Source organism: Pteropus medius, unplaced genomic scaffold (genome assembly GCF_902729225.1).
Source record: "Pteropus medius unplaced genomic scaffold, Ma_sr-lr_union100, whole genome shotgun sequence".
Lineage (NCBI taxonomy): Eukaryota > Metazoa > Chordata > Mammalia > Chiroptera > Pteropodidae > Pteropus > Pteropus medius.
Genome location: NW_024354500.1, coordinates 22901304 through 22917836, shown reverse-complemented (window position 1 = coordinate 22917836; position 16533 = coordinate 22901304). Strand labels below are relative to the sequence as shown.

The 16533-nt window shown below is 33.4% G+C and overlaps 1 long non-coding RNA gene and 2 pseudogenes across 4 annotated transcripts in view; 1 reads left to right on the top strand and 2 right to left on the bottom strand.

Moving 5' to 3' along the window:
• The window catches only part of LOC120594918 (uncharacterized), a 153320-nt gene that overhangs the window by 60359 nt on the left and 76428 nt on the right, over positions 1-16533 (bottom strand). Inside the window, exon 1 of one of the 4 annotated variants that reach the window (XR_005650730.1) lies at positions 2687-4921. The exons of the other annotated variants lie outside the window; for them this stretch is intronic. This is a non-coding gene — a long non-coding RNA (uncharacterized LOC120594918). Of the gene's footprint in view, positions 1-2686; positions 4922-16533 lie in introns of those variants that run through there. 4 annotated transcript variants of the gene reach the window in all.
• LOC120594917 (T-complex protein 1 subunit eta-like) overlaps positions 32-16533 on the bottom strand; it is a 92901-nt pseudogene continuing 76399 nt past the window's right edge.
• Positions 5750-5868, top strand: LOC120595152 (uncharacterized; annotated as a pseudogene).

Sequence of the window (16533 nt, the reverse complement as noted above, 5' to 3'; positions counted from 1 at the left end):
CTTGGTCAAGGAGAAGAAATAGATGTGCATCGAAATTTCTAACCAACTAATCGGTACCATTGTGATCTTGAAAAAATTATCTACTATCTCTGAACGTCAAACCTCGTTTTCTTTTTTTCTCTTAAGTCTTAAGTTTTATTTAAATAACCTCCAGTGGACAAATTACTACTCTCTCCTGTAATACCAATTAACCAAGACAGGAGAGTGAGCACACGCTACAGCCAGCCTGCCAGCCACTCATGTGAGGGGTGGGATATCTCTCAGTGGGGACGGCCACGTCCTCGGCCCCAGCCAGCAGCTGGGGATGCGTCCACTGTCGAGCGAGGGTTCTTAATGGTTTCATCTACAGACACAATAAGGCACGCGGCCTTAGAGGCTGCAGTCAGGGCATTGATCTGCGCACCTAAGTGGCTCCCATACAAAGGCTTCGAAGTCGTCAGCAATGTCTTTGTTGTTGATGTCTACCCGGTAAGCACATGCCCCCTTCGCATGCCGAGCCCGCAGCTTATTGAGGATGTTTGTGGCATCAAAGCCAACATTGTCACACAGCTGGCGTGGGATAATTTCCAAGGCCTTGTCGTATGCCCCAATCGGCAACTCCTGTTTTCCTGGAATGGTTCTTGAATAATCCTGCAGGTACTTGGAGAGCTCCATCTCAGTGGTCCCACCACCGACCGCCACTGAATCATTTTTGATGGCCCTCCTGACAATCATAATGGCGTCATCAGAGATCGCTCTGTCTTCTCCATAAACTTCTTGGCGCCACCGCGGAGGATGTTGGTGCAAGTCTTAGCCTTGGGGCAGCCCCTGAAGAAATTGTACCCTTCGCCTCCAATCTGGGTCTCTTCAAAGACCTGGCAGCGGCCCAGCATATCCGCTTTTAGAGCTATCACACAGGTCTGGTTGGGGCCTCTGCGGGCCTTCATTGTCCTCTTCAGATCCTCTTCCGGCACTCGGCCAGCACAGAACATGTCCCTGTCGGCGAAGTACTGGGTGACCACATCACCAATAGAGAGTTTGGACAAGAAGACTTTGGCTCCGGAATGATGGATCTTCTCAAACTTGTCGTAGAGAATGTTCCACTCAGCATCAACGATTACCTGATAATCCTCAACTGTGTGAACTTTGATTTCAGCATTATCATTCTCGGCTTTCAGTTCGAGCTCAACATTTAAAAGGGCAATCTTTGGATTATGGTACTTTTTGGGTTGCATTTCAAATCCAGTGTAAGAAAAAGTCTTCTTGAATGCAACACCAGCTACCAGCTGGAACTCCTCTAAGGCTCCAACTTACCTTCTTGATTTTAATCATTTTAAGCTGCAGCAGATCATTGAGAGTTATCACTGTAACCACCATCATTTTAGCAAAGAAAGCTTTCTGCTATGAGATCAGCTTGGAGCTCAGAGCGGTCATAGCACACTTCTCCAGCAACTTCCTTTGCTCTACTTTATCTTCCTTCTTCACGGTCACAGCAATCTCTTTGATCTTGTTAACTATCAATTGGGTGGCAGTGAAGAAATCTCGGAAGATGCAAACCTCCTCCACACGGGTTTCACTTGTTTCAGAAACACTACTGTCAGCAGAGTTACCGGGGTGGTGTCATCACCAACCTCAGCATCTTGGGATTTGGCAATATCCACTAAAGTCTTTGCTGCAGGATAGACAATGTCAAGGAGTTTCAGAATTGTGTTCCCATCTTTAGAAATTGTGGCTTTGCTTCAGCCATCCACAAGGAGCTTGTCCATGCAACGGGGGACCAGGGTGGTTCTTATAGCCTCGGCAATGACCTGACAGGCACTGATGTTACTTACAAGCTGGGGATACCTTAAGAACTATCAGTTTGATACATCATGTATGCAAACAAACAAACAAAAAAAGTAAACATAACCCCCTTGGAACCACGTCTCCAGAGTCTCCTTGCCATTGGGGCGTCAAATCCAAGGAGTGTAACTTGAAGATCAAACTGTAATTTTAACATACTTTGAGTTATTTATTGTTTGTCTTAAACTCTGAAAGTAACCAGTTGTGTGTGTGTGTGTGTGTGTGTGTGTGCGCGTGTGTGTGTGTGTGAGAGAGAGAGAGAGAGAGAAGCTGAGGGGCATGAGTGTGGTGTTTCAATCTTACCTACCAGGAATGCAAGATAAAGCAGGAAGTCAGAAGCATATTAGTGGTAATGACACAAAAAGATGACTCTCAGTACCTTCATTAAGAAAAGTAAAGTCATTCCACATAGAATTACTACTCTAGGGAACTTTAAATTCATGAACAGTCTTAGTGAAGAGCTTCCTAAACTTTCATATGCCTTGCTTGGGTAAGTCTCTACTGCTTTTTTATCATCTTAATGGTATATACTCATCACAGCTCAAAGGTCTTTTCTCACATCCACAGCATAATATTTCCTGTGTTTTCTGTTCTACTTATTCTAAGTCCTGTCCAAGAACCTTGCCCACAGGTACACAATTCACCGGCTATTTTTCAGCCCCTGACTGATAGGATAGTGCTAAAGCCTTCAACAAGTCCCTGTCACTGATTTTCTCTCTCTTCCCAGAATTGCCTTTAATTTCTTTTAAAACCAGGTATCTTTAAGGACATCTGAACAACAACAACAACAACAACAACAACAACAACAAAATTCAACCTGTAATTTCACCAGGTCATTTTTCTAACTTTTATTTAGCTAACTCACATTTGCCATATACTTCTGTTTTTCTCTCTGGAACATGCAGTCTCAAACTGGATATTCTTTGGAAGGGAGAAAAAATAATTTCGAATTCAGCATGATCTTTATAATATCCTTCTATCTTTCTGGTGATATTTTAAGAAACATATCAGCTTGTACAACATCCTGTTTTAGTCCATCGAAGTATAAGTGCAAGTTCAGGAAGCTATGGTAGAACTGCTTCCACAGGCAGCTAAGTCCTTGGTCCAAATTCCGCCATCACAACTCAGTTTTAATGCTAATAAAGCCATAATTTTCTGGCTTCTGTTACTTATTCTATTAAAAGCTCAATCCTTTACTTGTATTTTTAGAAAACTGTAAAACGAAGCTCTTAAAACTCTAATTCTCTCTTCATCTCTCCCATTAAATGTATTTCTGATGTTCTAATACCTTAATTTCCAACATTTTAAAGGAAAAACAACAATTATTTCCTCTCATGCTACCCATTAAAAAATAAAAATGATCTAAAATTTTTAATTTTAATACCGCAGCCACACTCATCCACCTAGATGCAGTGAAGGTCTGGAAGCAATACGCCCTGTAGTGCACAGAACCTAGGAAAGGTATTTTTCTTCACATCTCACCAATTCACTCTAGATAATCAGCATAGGTGTTGAACTCTCTTAATCTCCTTATCTCATTTTAACTTGAGAGTGGAAGGCAACACAGGAGAAGTCTTTAAACTCATAAATTAATAATTTTCTCCTCTTAGATATACTTTTTAATTACTTTGATAGCATAGTTACTATCACAATTAAGGCAATAATTATTGGAAGATAGCAAAGTAGAGAAGCAACTTGCTTTTGGGAAAAAAAAATAACAAGATTAAGATATACATGACCAAAAGATGAAGTGTATTAAAATAAATTTTCCATTTTACTCATTAGTTTTTAACTTCATTTCATGAGAATACTAGCTCAAAAAGCCAATTATAAAATTATGAGTAGAAAGAGCTAATTCATTTTTACCATGTCTCCATTATTATCAGGTATGCTATTCACATGTCTACTTAAACTATTTGAGGGTCTATGAACTATAAGGGCTATAGACATATTGAAGAAAAATTTAACTAAAACACATATAAAGTCATAAAACTTACCTTCAAAATTTTTATTATGGTGTAGAAAAAAGAGAAAATTGTACATGCAAATTAATGTAAGCTAAAGAGGAAGTGATGAATAGGGCTATAGCATGTGGAACTAGGCATATTTAAGAGTCTAAGTTTTGGCTTTGTTGAATTAGAATAAGGTTTGTCAAACATTTTCTGCAAAAGAATGGATTATAAATACTTCATGTTTTATCAGCCATTCTCATCTCTATTGTTGCAATGCAAAAGCAATCACAGAAAATTAGCATAAACAAATTAGCATGCCTGTATTTCAATAAAACTTTATTATGGACACTGATATTTGAATTTGATATTATTTTCACATTATATAAATTATTAGTATCCTTTTTATTTTTTCCAACCATTTAAAAATGTAAAAACCATGGTAGGCTGAATTTAACCTATGGACTACATAATTTGTCTGTCTCAGGATTAGGAATAGAGGGGCTGGCAATTTCTTCATTCTAAGAAAGCCATCTGTGTATGAAGTAGGAAAACTGATGGAGGACTATGTTTCTGTTTGATGGAATGACAGACAGAGCTCTATATCATATGTAGAGGTTAAAACACATGTCTTTGTGCAACTTAAACATTTTACAATAAGATTTTTTTTCTGTCATGTCCTCTATGCATCGTCTACCCTTTGCTTCCATAACTTTTCCTTTAGTAATGGTTTAAATATCCAAACTCATTAAGCTCTCTCCTTTTATTCCTTTGATCCCATATTTTCTTTGTCTCTACATACATTTAGGCCAAAGTTCAAATATTAGAAAGGGAGCCTAACATTAGCTAGATAAATGTATCTAAATTAAATTTCATAGAAATCAAGCAGATGCTACTTAACAAAGTTTTTAGGGAAGTGTCAGTTTAAAATATTAAATAATTTGTCTTCAATAATTTTGCACATGTAATTTTCTATTTAGGTTTCATTAATTTTAACTAATGTTTCTCAGGTAGACTAAATGTGTTATTATTGATTTTATTCTCAAGGTAGACTCAAAATAATATATTGTTTTGCTCTTACTAAAGCATACTTCCTCTTCATTTTTTTTCTAGCTTCTCCCTATTTCATACTTGATTTCTTTCTTCACATGGTAGATTAAGCATTTTATTTAAAAAAAAAAAAGGCAGTCTTTTGAAGTTAATTGAAATCATTCCAAGTACATCTATTCTCAAGGATATTTTACTAGACAGGCAGGCCCCTTCCCAAACAGGAATAGTGGAGTAAAAAATAACAACTGTTGCCTCTGAAGATGTGAGAAAGTTGCAAAGTTGGTTAAAACAATCAAGAGAGATGAATAGTTGAGAATAATCCACATAAGTACATGACAGGTTAGAAATCTAATCAATTTTTTAAATAAACATTTTGAAATAAAGAATTTGAGATTTCATCAATCTAATCTTAAATGTAGATTACTTAAATCAATAATATTTCTATCTTGAAATATTATGTACCATAAAAGAATTAATGCTACCAAAGAAAAAATATCTTTCCTGACATTACTACTATTTCTGGGAAGGAAATATTAATGTGGCTAGATTTATACATATAAATATTCAATCTTTCTAATATCATGATTAGAATAAATAATAACCTACTATTAAGAAAATTATATGAAGTAAAAATAAATTTGTCAAAAACCAATCTAGAATTCATAGTTAGTAAATATATATTTTTAAAAAATAATACAACACCAAGGGAAGCTGAGAAAATTAAGCACTAAGAAATTCTCAGTACAAGAACTTTTAAAATAATTTCTTCAGATAGAAAAAAAATACTAGAAATAAATGTGGAGGTATCAAAGGAATAAAGAATGATAGAAATGGGAAATGATGCGTGTAAATGTAAAATATATATGTATATTTAATCTTATTTTTAATTATGATTTTCCTTAGAGATTGTTTTAGAAAAAGTAAGCACAGTCTATGGCCATGCTACCCTGAACAAGCCCAATCCTGTCTGATCTCGGAAGTTAAGCAGAGTCGGACCTGGTTAGTACTTGGATGGGAAACCACATAGGAAGACCAGGTGCTGCAGGCATAAAAACAAAAAAATAAGGAATCGTAAGCTGACAAGGTCCTTGCAATCTGTGAGGTCAACTAAGGGTTGCCTCACTTGAAAAAAAAAAAGAAAAAGTAAGCACAGGATATAGTTTAAAAACTTCCCTAATATAACTTGAAAATATAAATAATTCTGAAACAGAAATATTTAGTGGATATGAACTAGTATACAGAATCTCCAAGTGCACTAGAAAGCTGGATTCAAAAATAATTTATCCTCGTTATTCACAGATTCCAAATTTATGAATTCACCTACTCACTAAAATTTATTTGTAACCTCAGAATCAATACTCACAGTACTTTAGTGATCATCTGTGCACATGCACAAAGCAGCAGAAAAAATGATTCATCTTATGTGCAAGTAACCAACTGAAGTCCAACAAGGTGACCATAATGAAAACAAGTGTCCTTTCAGCAGTATAATTAGTCCATGGGTTTAAGGGTTTTGTATTATTATTTTCACATTTTTTGCAGGGTTTTTTTTCACGTATGATTTTACTGTCTAAAATGAACCCCAAGCACAATGTCACGGTGTTGTCTAGAGCTTGTCTAATGTTTCTAAACACAAGAAGCCTATGGTTTGTGTTATGGAGAAAATGTGTATTAAATCAGCTTTGTTCCAGCATAAGTTGTTGTGTTGTTGGCTTTGAGTTCAAATATATATTAAATAAGTTGTCTTTAAACAGAAACACATAAGAAACAAAGTAACATATTGGTTTGTTGATGAAAATATTGTGACTAGAGGCTTGCAAAAACCTTACCCCATATTTTTCCCAGCAACAGTGTTGAATATTCTCCACTTCAGTGTTGGCAATCATGTTTATGGAACATAATAGCTATGAACAAATAATCATATTTCATGAGCATATATGTTCATATATGTTCACAAGAACAAACCTACAGCGATACTGCAGACTTCTCCAAGGAAGCACCAACCGTGACTAGTTCAGGGCATGGATAGTTCAGCTGACACCACTGGTACTATGTCTGGGACACCAGAACATCTGTGAACACTGTTCTCAAGTGCCAAATGCTTTGGACTCCACCCCAGGCCAGAATATAGAGTCTGCAGGTCCATGCTTCTGCCTGGAAGCCTCCTCTGGATGTATGTTTTGGGTGGAGCCTAGATCATATGATGAAGTCCTTTCTTCAAGGGAGGCTAAGAAAAGGAGTTTCTGGTGTGTACCATTTTAAACAGGAAATTCCCCAAATATAGGAAGAATTTTCCAAAGATGTTTGATAGCAAAACAAAAATAATGAACAAGTTGTCAGAAGACTTACCAGTCAACACTATTTTAATGATGAAGATGATTATAACAATTACTAGCATTTATTTAAAGGTTCTAAGAATGTGTCAGTTACCTTTCTAAATTTTGCATATTTTGTATGATTTAATAGTCATAATATGAATTCTACTTATTATTAATTTTTCTATTTTTCACATGAGGAGAGTGAGAAAAAATAACTTAAGTTTCTATGCTCACATGGCTAGTAAGTAGTAAAGCTTAAACTTAAACCTAGAAATTCAGAGAGCTTTTGAGACTTTGGAAAAAACTATTTGAGCAAGTATTACAGTAAGAATAAACAAACAAGCAAATAAATGTACAGTAATGCTTCAGATAAAGGAATGTAAGACTGACTAACCTAGCGGCATTTTTGTTTGTTCAAAAAATTAAAAATATCAAAATAAAAGTGGAAAGAAAAAAGAAAAAAGGAACAGTATTTTTATCGTTATTAAGTATAAACTTTTGTTGAACGGTTCTTAAATATTATCTCATCTGGGAGGACCTTTGAAAAATCCCCAGGCCCAAGACAGACCACATGTTAATCAAATCAGAATATCTTAGGGTAAGACCTGGGTGTCCATATTTTAGACAAACCAGATGATTCCAACGTGCTCCTCAGTTTCACAACTGCTCCTCTCTGCAGGATATTCCAGGGATCAACATCCTTTCCTTCTTCCCTTCCTTCCTTCCTTCCTGCCTTCTTCCCTTTTTTCCTTCTCTCTTTCTCTCTCTCTCAATCTTTCTTTTGGCATAAAGACAAGTCGAGTCCCAGTAAGTTCATCATGGCCTGAATCAGAAATGAAAAAATAATGCTATAGTGGAAAGGAGAAAAACATGGTAATAGCTGGGAGCCATTATCCAGATATTTTAGTTGTTTTGTGGTTTTTAGGTTTGTTTTTTGAGTCTCAGCATGTTTGTATACTGCTGGATTGGATTCAGAAAAGAGGGAAGGATATAGAAAAAAAAAATAATACTAGGAGCAAACTTCTTGATTAAAGAGGGAGTATATGCAATTAATTGAAGAAACAAAAAGATTAATCTAAATGGGAGAGTTTAACATTGTAATTAACAGAAAGGAAGACTGAGTATATAGCACCAAAGGTATTAAAGTATGTATAATTAGTGGAGGGATATTGAGGTTTTTCTGGTTGGTAGTTTCTATTCTCTCAGTGAAATATGATGCAGATTTTCAATTTATCATTTATGCATGTTGGACTTTGTTAAATGTACTCTCAAAATAACAGATTTTTTTGTACAGGTAAGATATGATGGCATTATTGGTATAATACCAAGATTTTTTTCTAATTTATAAAACTTTTTCTTTAGGAAAACTCCAAACATTACAAAAGCAGAGAGAACAGTATTATGAAGCCCTAAGTACTTATCATTTAACTTCAACCTTTATAAACTCATCATCCATCTTGATTCATCTATGCTCTTTATAATATTTTCCTCTCTAGAATAATTTTAAAGCATAATCCATACTTTCTTTTATTTTATTCATACATAATTGGCATTTATCTGTAAGGTCTTGATTTAGTCCACCTAAAATATAATAATAGTAGTTCATTAATAACATAAAATAGTCTTCAAAAGGAGAATATGAAAAAAAGATAGGTAACCCTTGTATATATATACAAAATAAACTTGAATGTTCTCTTCTGTTAATCTGCCTCATGTTAATTTGATTATTAGACCAACCAGAAGAACTTAGAAAGGCTGAAGTAAAATTGTTATCCTTCCCCTGCAATTTAAATGTGCTTGAATATTTGGTGAATACAGCCTCTGCTTCATTGCTGGGTTTTTTGTTTGTTTGTTTGTTTGTTTGTTTGTTTGTTTTTTGTTTCAAGATTTTTCTGGCTACTCTTACTTGCTTGTTCTTCAAACTGATTATTATAATGAGTTTGTATGACTCAAGCAAAACAAGCAACTAAATTAAAAAAATGATATTCTTATTGCTTTTTCCATTAAGTTAACTTTGGAAGGATTAACATTTTTATGATATTGTTTTTTCTCATTCGAGAACATAATATGCCCGCCATTTGTTTAAGCTATTTTTGTGTCTTTCAGGAGTGTTTTACAATATACCTTATGACGTTTCGGACATTTTTATTAAGATTATTGTTAGGCCATCAAGGATCCTTTTACAAATACTTTTCTGATATTGTTAATATCAATGACTCAGACTCCTCTGCATGTATTTTGTGGCTCATGGAGTTACTGTGTCACTTGGTTTTATTGCATAAATTGGCTGTAATATTTTTTGTTATATTTTTTTAATTTTTGTTATGTTATATTTTATAGAATGACTTAGAGATATTCATAAACTATACTGCTGCTGCTGTCATTTAGCCCAGCATGGTCAAAATTTTTGAATCTATATACTTTCTAATATAAAAATCCTTTTACCAAATATGCAAAAAATGTTTAAAAAATTAAGAGATAATTTTCCCAAAGGCGCATCTCATCACAGAAGCTATACAATGTATATAATCCTGCTCTAAGGGGTTACTAATTAAGATTGACAATATAAATAGAATCCGCAAGAAACAAAATAATTGAGTCGGAACCAAAGTTTCCAATTTGTTTTGTCTAACTGCTCCCCCTGATAACTGATCTTTGGCCCAGTTTCTATTTCGTGTTTCAAAGAAAGCAGATATTTTGTTTCTCAGCCAAAATTTCCACTTATTCCATAATTTCATGTGTAGAAGAGAGATTGTGAATTATCTTCCAACACTGGCCTTCGTGAAATTCAACCACAGATAAGGAATTACTGAACAAACATGTGGATTGTTAATATATAACTAACTACCTACATGGAGAAGGTCAAGAGTGACTGCTACCTGGAGGAGGGCACGTGGAGGCCACCCCTCTGTCTGTCCACATCGTCTCTCTACTCTCTGTAAGTCTGAACAAGTCTCTGAGAAAATCTAATGCCTACATGGCATTAGGGCAATCCCATAATAAGAGGAAAACATTTCCATTACGGAATCTAGAATTATGTCACATAGGAATGAAATTTTACTGCTAGTAAGGTGATTGTTAATAACAATGGTTTACACAGGTAATATTTTTTATCTCTCATAGAGAAATTAAGAGGAAGTCAGTCTATGACAGCTTCTCTGTCTTTCTGCCAAGCCATTGTTAGTATATAACTTTCCTACTTGAGGTCACGTCACTGTCATAAGATGCTTGCTGAAGACCTAAATGTTATTTCTAGGATCAAAGAAACAGGAGTGAGGAGAAAGATAAGGGAAATAAAGGACTCGCTAGCTGAATCAGGGCCTCTTTCAGAAGTGTTCTCATAAGCTTTGATTAATGTCTTCCATTTACATTTTATTCACTCCTAGTGGCAAGAAAAGCTGCAGAATATAGAAATTTTTTTTTTTTAGCTGACACATTGCTACATGAAGTAAAATTGGTGCTGAGTTACTAAGGAAGAGGAAGAGAATGGATATTGAGTAGGTAGTTGTTTCTGCCATAGAATTATATTGCATTTACCATCTGTCTTGTTGCCTCTTTTTAAGTCTGAATAGGAAGAACCAATTATAATACTTATAAGTTAAATTTTAAAGAAAGTAGTTTAGCAGTTTTAATTATATCTCTTTTCCCCTTAACTACAGGTATCATTAATATTTAATTGTCTTTAAAAACCCGTAAACAAAACATAACAAAAGCATTTTTCTTTGAATGACTGTATAGTCACCTGAAAATTTTTAAAAAGAGCTATGATATTCAATCTTTGCATAAGTAGAAATCTTTTGTTTGTTTGTGTTCCAACATGTTTTAACATTCTACTGCTTTTTGTTTAGAAAATCAATTCAGCAACCAAGTAAAGTTTAACACTCCAGTTAGATCAAGACAAATGTGCCCATCCTCATTAAGTAGGGCACTATTTGCTCTATGCAAAGAAGATATATTACCAGGGCAGAATGATATATATCTATATATATTTCTACAACAGCTTATAACCATACTCCATTAGAAATGATTACCACCACAATGCTGCATTGTCTGAATTAGGTTCATAGTTCTTTAGAGTGCAAAGGCAAGAAATAGACCACCGGCCAGGACAGCATGGCCCAGTCTACTGCTCTGCCTGACCTATGTCAGGAGTAATCTCAATCAAAGTTTAACAGCCACCATGTTAGCCAGGCTACTTCCAAGACTGGTGACTTGTTACAGCTCTGGATCTAAAAATAACAAGCATCCATCAATGTCAGTGAATGAAAAATTGAATTTCATTGAAATTTAAAAGAATTGTGGACTAGACTAATGCCTAGTGACTATAATTTGTTCTCTCTATTACAGCAAGTTGGCAGCCTTCTGATGAACATTTTACCGAGTTTTCTAATCATAGGGGAGAGGACAGAAGAATAGTTTTCAAAAACATTTACTCGCTTTCATTAGAAATACCTGAATATGCATACAAGAGAGTATTTTAAGAATATATTGGTTTGAAATAATTTGCCACCTGGCAATTGTTCTCTTGGCCTCTTAGATTCAACTAACATCAGAATATTCTTAAATATATTTCTCTTTCATGAAGAAGAGGTTTAATAAATACCTAAATTATAGTCTAGCCAAAAATCATATCAAAGTCATTGATTTATTTGAGGATGAATGCTTTTAACTAATGAACCCTAACTAACTAATATTTTAATTTTAGGAGATAGCATAGAAGATTTCACAAATGAGTCTTCAATGTGATCCAACTGGATTCACAGCAGTGTTGAGGGAGAATATGGAAGCTCAAAGCTCTACACAATAATTGCTTTGGTATAACTTGGAGATTCACTAACCTGAGATTTTATTAACTAGCTTTTGGAGTAAATATGTATTAACAGAATTAAAACTAATTAGCCCTAATAATAGAGATAATTAATGCAAATTATGCAGTTGAAATTCAAAACAGTTTAAAAATATTTAAAATTTCCTTCTCATAAGAGTTAAGCATAAATTCTTACTTGCAACTATTAATATAGGATAGCAGTTGATTCTTGGAAAGAGGCCTTGAAACAAAGAGATCTCTTTTTACTCCTGAGAATATCTTTCTAAAAGTACTTTATTTGAAAAGAAAGAGAGAAAGAGAGAGAGAGAATATTATGAGTAGAGACAATTAGTTTTCCATGAAATGTTTCAGTTATGTTTATCAGTTTTGCGAATTTGTGCATGCATAAAGAGAGAGAATATAAAATATATTTTAATCTGCCAAATGCATTAAAAAATGTTTGAAAACCCTTGCCTTAGAGCTGACACTTATATCATAGCTATGTTCTTAGGGTAAAATAATCAAAAAATAAAGATGACTTGAGAAAGACATGCAAAGAACAAAATAAAAACTAAATGTAAACTAGCTTATCATGAAAGATAGTAATTTGTAGAAAATTTGAAAAATAAAAGATAAAAAAATAAATTCGCTGTTCTTTTTTTATAGAAATAAAGGCAAATCTCACTCAGTTATGGCATGCAATGCACACCTATGTGAAATAAAAAAAGATACAGAGGTATACAAAAAATAAAAGCAGCAGGAACAGGAGGCATATTAATACAATAATGGTAATGACATTCTGCTTCTTAAAATTAGAAACTTGGGTGGAGTAATTTTATAGGAGGCTTGGTAAGTAATGACAAAGTGCTCTTTTCTTCCAGGAACAATATTACAATAGACAGAAAAGGTCAATCCAATGAATATTAGAGAAAATACCAAAATGAAGTCAATATCTATGATTGAGACTTCCATTTTCCCCATTCCAAGCTGTTTTATATCTTTACTATCCACAATCTCATATAAGTGACATTATAATTAGTTATAATGATACCCAGAATATTTAGTTATTAAATCTGTAAATAGTTCACGTATATTGTCATTTTGGTTCTTTAAATTACTTCCTATGATTATAATACTTTGAGTTACAAAATATCATTCAGGCTTGTCATATTAAGACTCGAACTTAACCATTCGGGAGCATCTTAAATATCTGGGCTAAAATCTGATGAAGTTTATGTAAGTTTGTTTTTTGTTTTGTTTTGTTTTCCTCACAGGCTAGTTGAACCAAAGAAATATATGTGAACTATTTAGACTTCAAGAGAAAATGATAAATTCATAATAATGTAAGATTAGAAATCAGAAACCGAGTACCAAATTTGTTCTCTGACACAAAATTTGGTCTCTGAGTGAACTTCATTTATTCAATGAATACTCATTAAGCAGCGATGATGTCAGGCACTATTCTAAGAGCTGAGAGTACTGCAATGAATAAAATACATTAAGTCTCTACTATTAGTGACTGAATGGAAGAATACTATATGTATATATATATTACTAGAGACAGAAATGAAGTGTGAGAGGTCTTACAGATATCTAGGAGGAGATCTAGGCAGAAGAAACTGTATAAATGCTTTGAGGTAGGAAAGCGAAAGGCAAGTAGGAAGAACAGCAAGAAGGGAGGCTAGCTAGTTCAGTGTGAGCAAGGGAGATGGAGGAGAAGATGAGAGTTAGAGAGGCAATCAAGAATCATCATTTGGGACTTGACCATGGTAGGCACTTTAGATTTTGAATTTAATTCCAATTTCCATCTAACTGTTTTAAAAATATCACTCCAGCTACTTGTTTTAGTCAATTCCAGTTTCTATTATAAATGTGACAGACTGGATGGTTTAAACAACATTTATTTCTCACAGTTCTGAAGGCTGGAAGTCTGAGGCGAGGGAGCCAACATGATTAGGTTTGTGCTGAAGATTCTCTTCTTTGTTTACAGATGGTCACCTCCTCACATGGGAGAGTGATCCTGGTTCTCTTCTTTTTATAAGGACATTAATCCTAGTATGAAGGCCCTACCCTTATGACTTCTTTTAAATTAAATTATCTCTTAAAGACCCATTTCCAAATACCATCACACTGGAGATTAAAGTTTCAATTAAGAATTTTGGAGGAACACAAACAGTCAGTTCATAGCACTACTATAAAGAAAATGGACTGTGTAAGGATATGAGAAGCAGACTAGTCTCAATGACAAGGGAAGTTGGAATTATTCTAAGTGTCTAGACTCTAGTCAATAATAGATAATGTTTCAGGCCACAGTTATAGCGACAGAAGTAGTGAGAAGTGGCCAGTTTCTAGACCTATTCAGAAGATCCAGCTGGGTATTTGCTAGTTTATTGGATGTGGGGTATGAGAAAAAACTGATATCAAAAAATATTTAATTAGGTTCTATGACCTTTAATTTCCTCACACATACATGGAGAATTTATAATCTCTAATATAGGATTGTTGTGAAAAGCAAATGTCAAGGTATGAAAATAACTTAGACAATTATTAAATCTTATATGATATCAATATATATCATGTAAAGTAATTATTATATTATAAATAGTAAGTAGCAGCTTAATATGAGCCTTGGCACAAAACTGTTTTAAACTTCTCCAGTGAAAGGCAATCTCAAGTTTCAGAACTTGGTCTTTCTATATTCATATGGAAATTTTCTATCTCAAATACTTTGTTTGTGTGCCTCTACAGGCAATACTCCTATAGTTATCTTCTTTATTAGGCAAAAAGTGTTTTAATTCATGCCACGTTAACTTATTTTAAAAGTCATCTAGTTTTAGTTTTCTCTTACCATGATTTGGGCAGCTTACAAGCCATTCATGTGTGCAATTTTCTTTCATACAAAAAGGGTTAATAATTGTTTAAATGTTCCTTTTTTACATTATATGTTTATTCACCCACTTGAATAACTGCCACTTAAATATATCTTTCACATTTACTTTTATGAACTAATACTTACAAAAAATGGAAATGGTTTTTCATCAACAACTGGAAAATAATTTTTTTATAAAATATTTTTTATAGGTAATGAAGAGGGTCACTTATATTTAGTTTTAATAAAAAGTGACTCATAATTATATAATAGCATTTTGTGTTTGAAAAGCACCTTTCATCTTTAAAATTTCAAAAACTACAAAATGTAATATAGTAATATAATACATCCACTGGAACTAAATCTTTAAAGAAACCAATGTTCCTGTGATTAAATACTTTACCAAGAACTCTTCAAAAACATATTTTATTTCTGTGGTTCAAAAACCTCAAAACTTCATAATTTTAATATAATATTGTTTATCCACAGGAGGCTAATAAATCATTATTTTTTTTCCTTACAAATATATCTCAAATGGAAGTTCTTATTACTCTGCAAACTAGCTGTGATAAAAACAAACAAAAATAAGACAAATCTTAAATACCTACTACAGGATAAAATCATTATTTCACTAAACGAAGGATTAATGATAAATTATATTTCATTAGTAACCTGAAAAATAACTCCATGTCCTTGCTAGTATAACATTTTAAAACTCAGATTTCAGAGAGCCTACAATGGAAAATGGAACAGAGAAAATTCTAATGGATAAAGCCTGTGAGATTACCATATGTATCATATTTATAATTTTTTATAGATCGGTGAAAAATTACTTTCTTCTCATTCCTAAATATTCATTTTAGATTAATATAACATTTAAAATAATAATACTATATAATAACTATTATGGCATTAACCAATTAAACCTATAAATAAGCTCCATTGTCTCATAAAGTCTTCTTTGAAGATTCCAACAACAGAGGAGGCTTTTTCAGAATACAGAAGGCCAAAGACATAAAATTTTACATTCTGATCTATCAAAGCCACTTTGGGATTTAACCTAGGTGAATTTCAGTCTGATGGGGTTTAGCCATTTAGAGATTTTTTGACTAGGAGTTTTTAACCTGGAGTTCATGAATAGAACTTAGGGGACCTATCAACTCAAATAAGAAATATTAAAAAATAAATGTTTTTTCCTTATTTTAACTAGACTATAATTAATATTATGCATTACATTCGATTTTTATTACAGGTAACAAACCAGAGTAGTGTTGGCTGTACATGAAATGTGAGGCTTGCTCACCTCCATCAAAGTTGTTATATATATCTCGAAATACTTTATATATTCATTGCTACTTTAAAATTATAGTAATTTTTAGATCCATTACTAGATATTGTTATTTAATCTTTTAGCAAAGAAAAATGTTGCTATATATCAAGTATATGTTTTAATATTTTGTCAATTGAATTTCAATGTAATTTATATTTATTGTAATTTTACATATTTCTTGTATATATTTAAAAAATTTATTCTAAATAAGAATCCACAGACTTCACCAGACTTCCATAGTGGTTCATGGTAAAACCTTAAATTCTGTGATTGTCAGGTCAAGATGATTAAGGGCTGCTATTTAGATCATCTTTATCCTTACTGATTTTCTATCCATATGATACGTCAATTAATGAGAAAGAGGTATAAAAGTTTCCAATAATAATTGG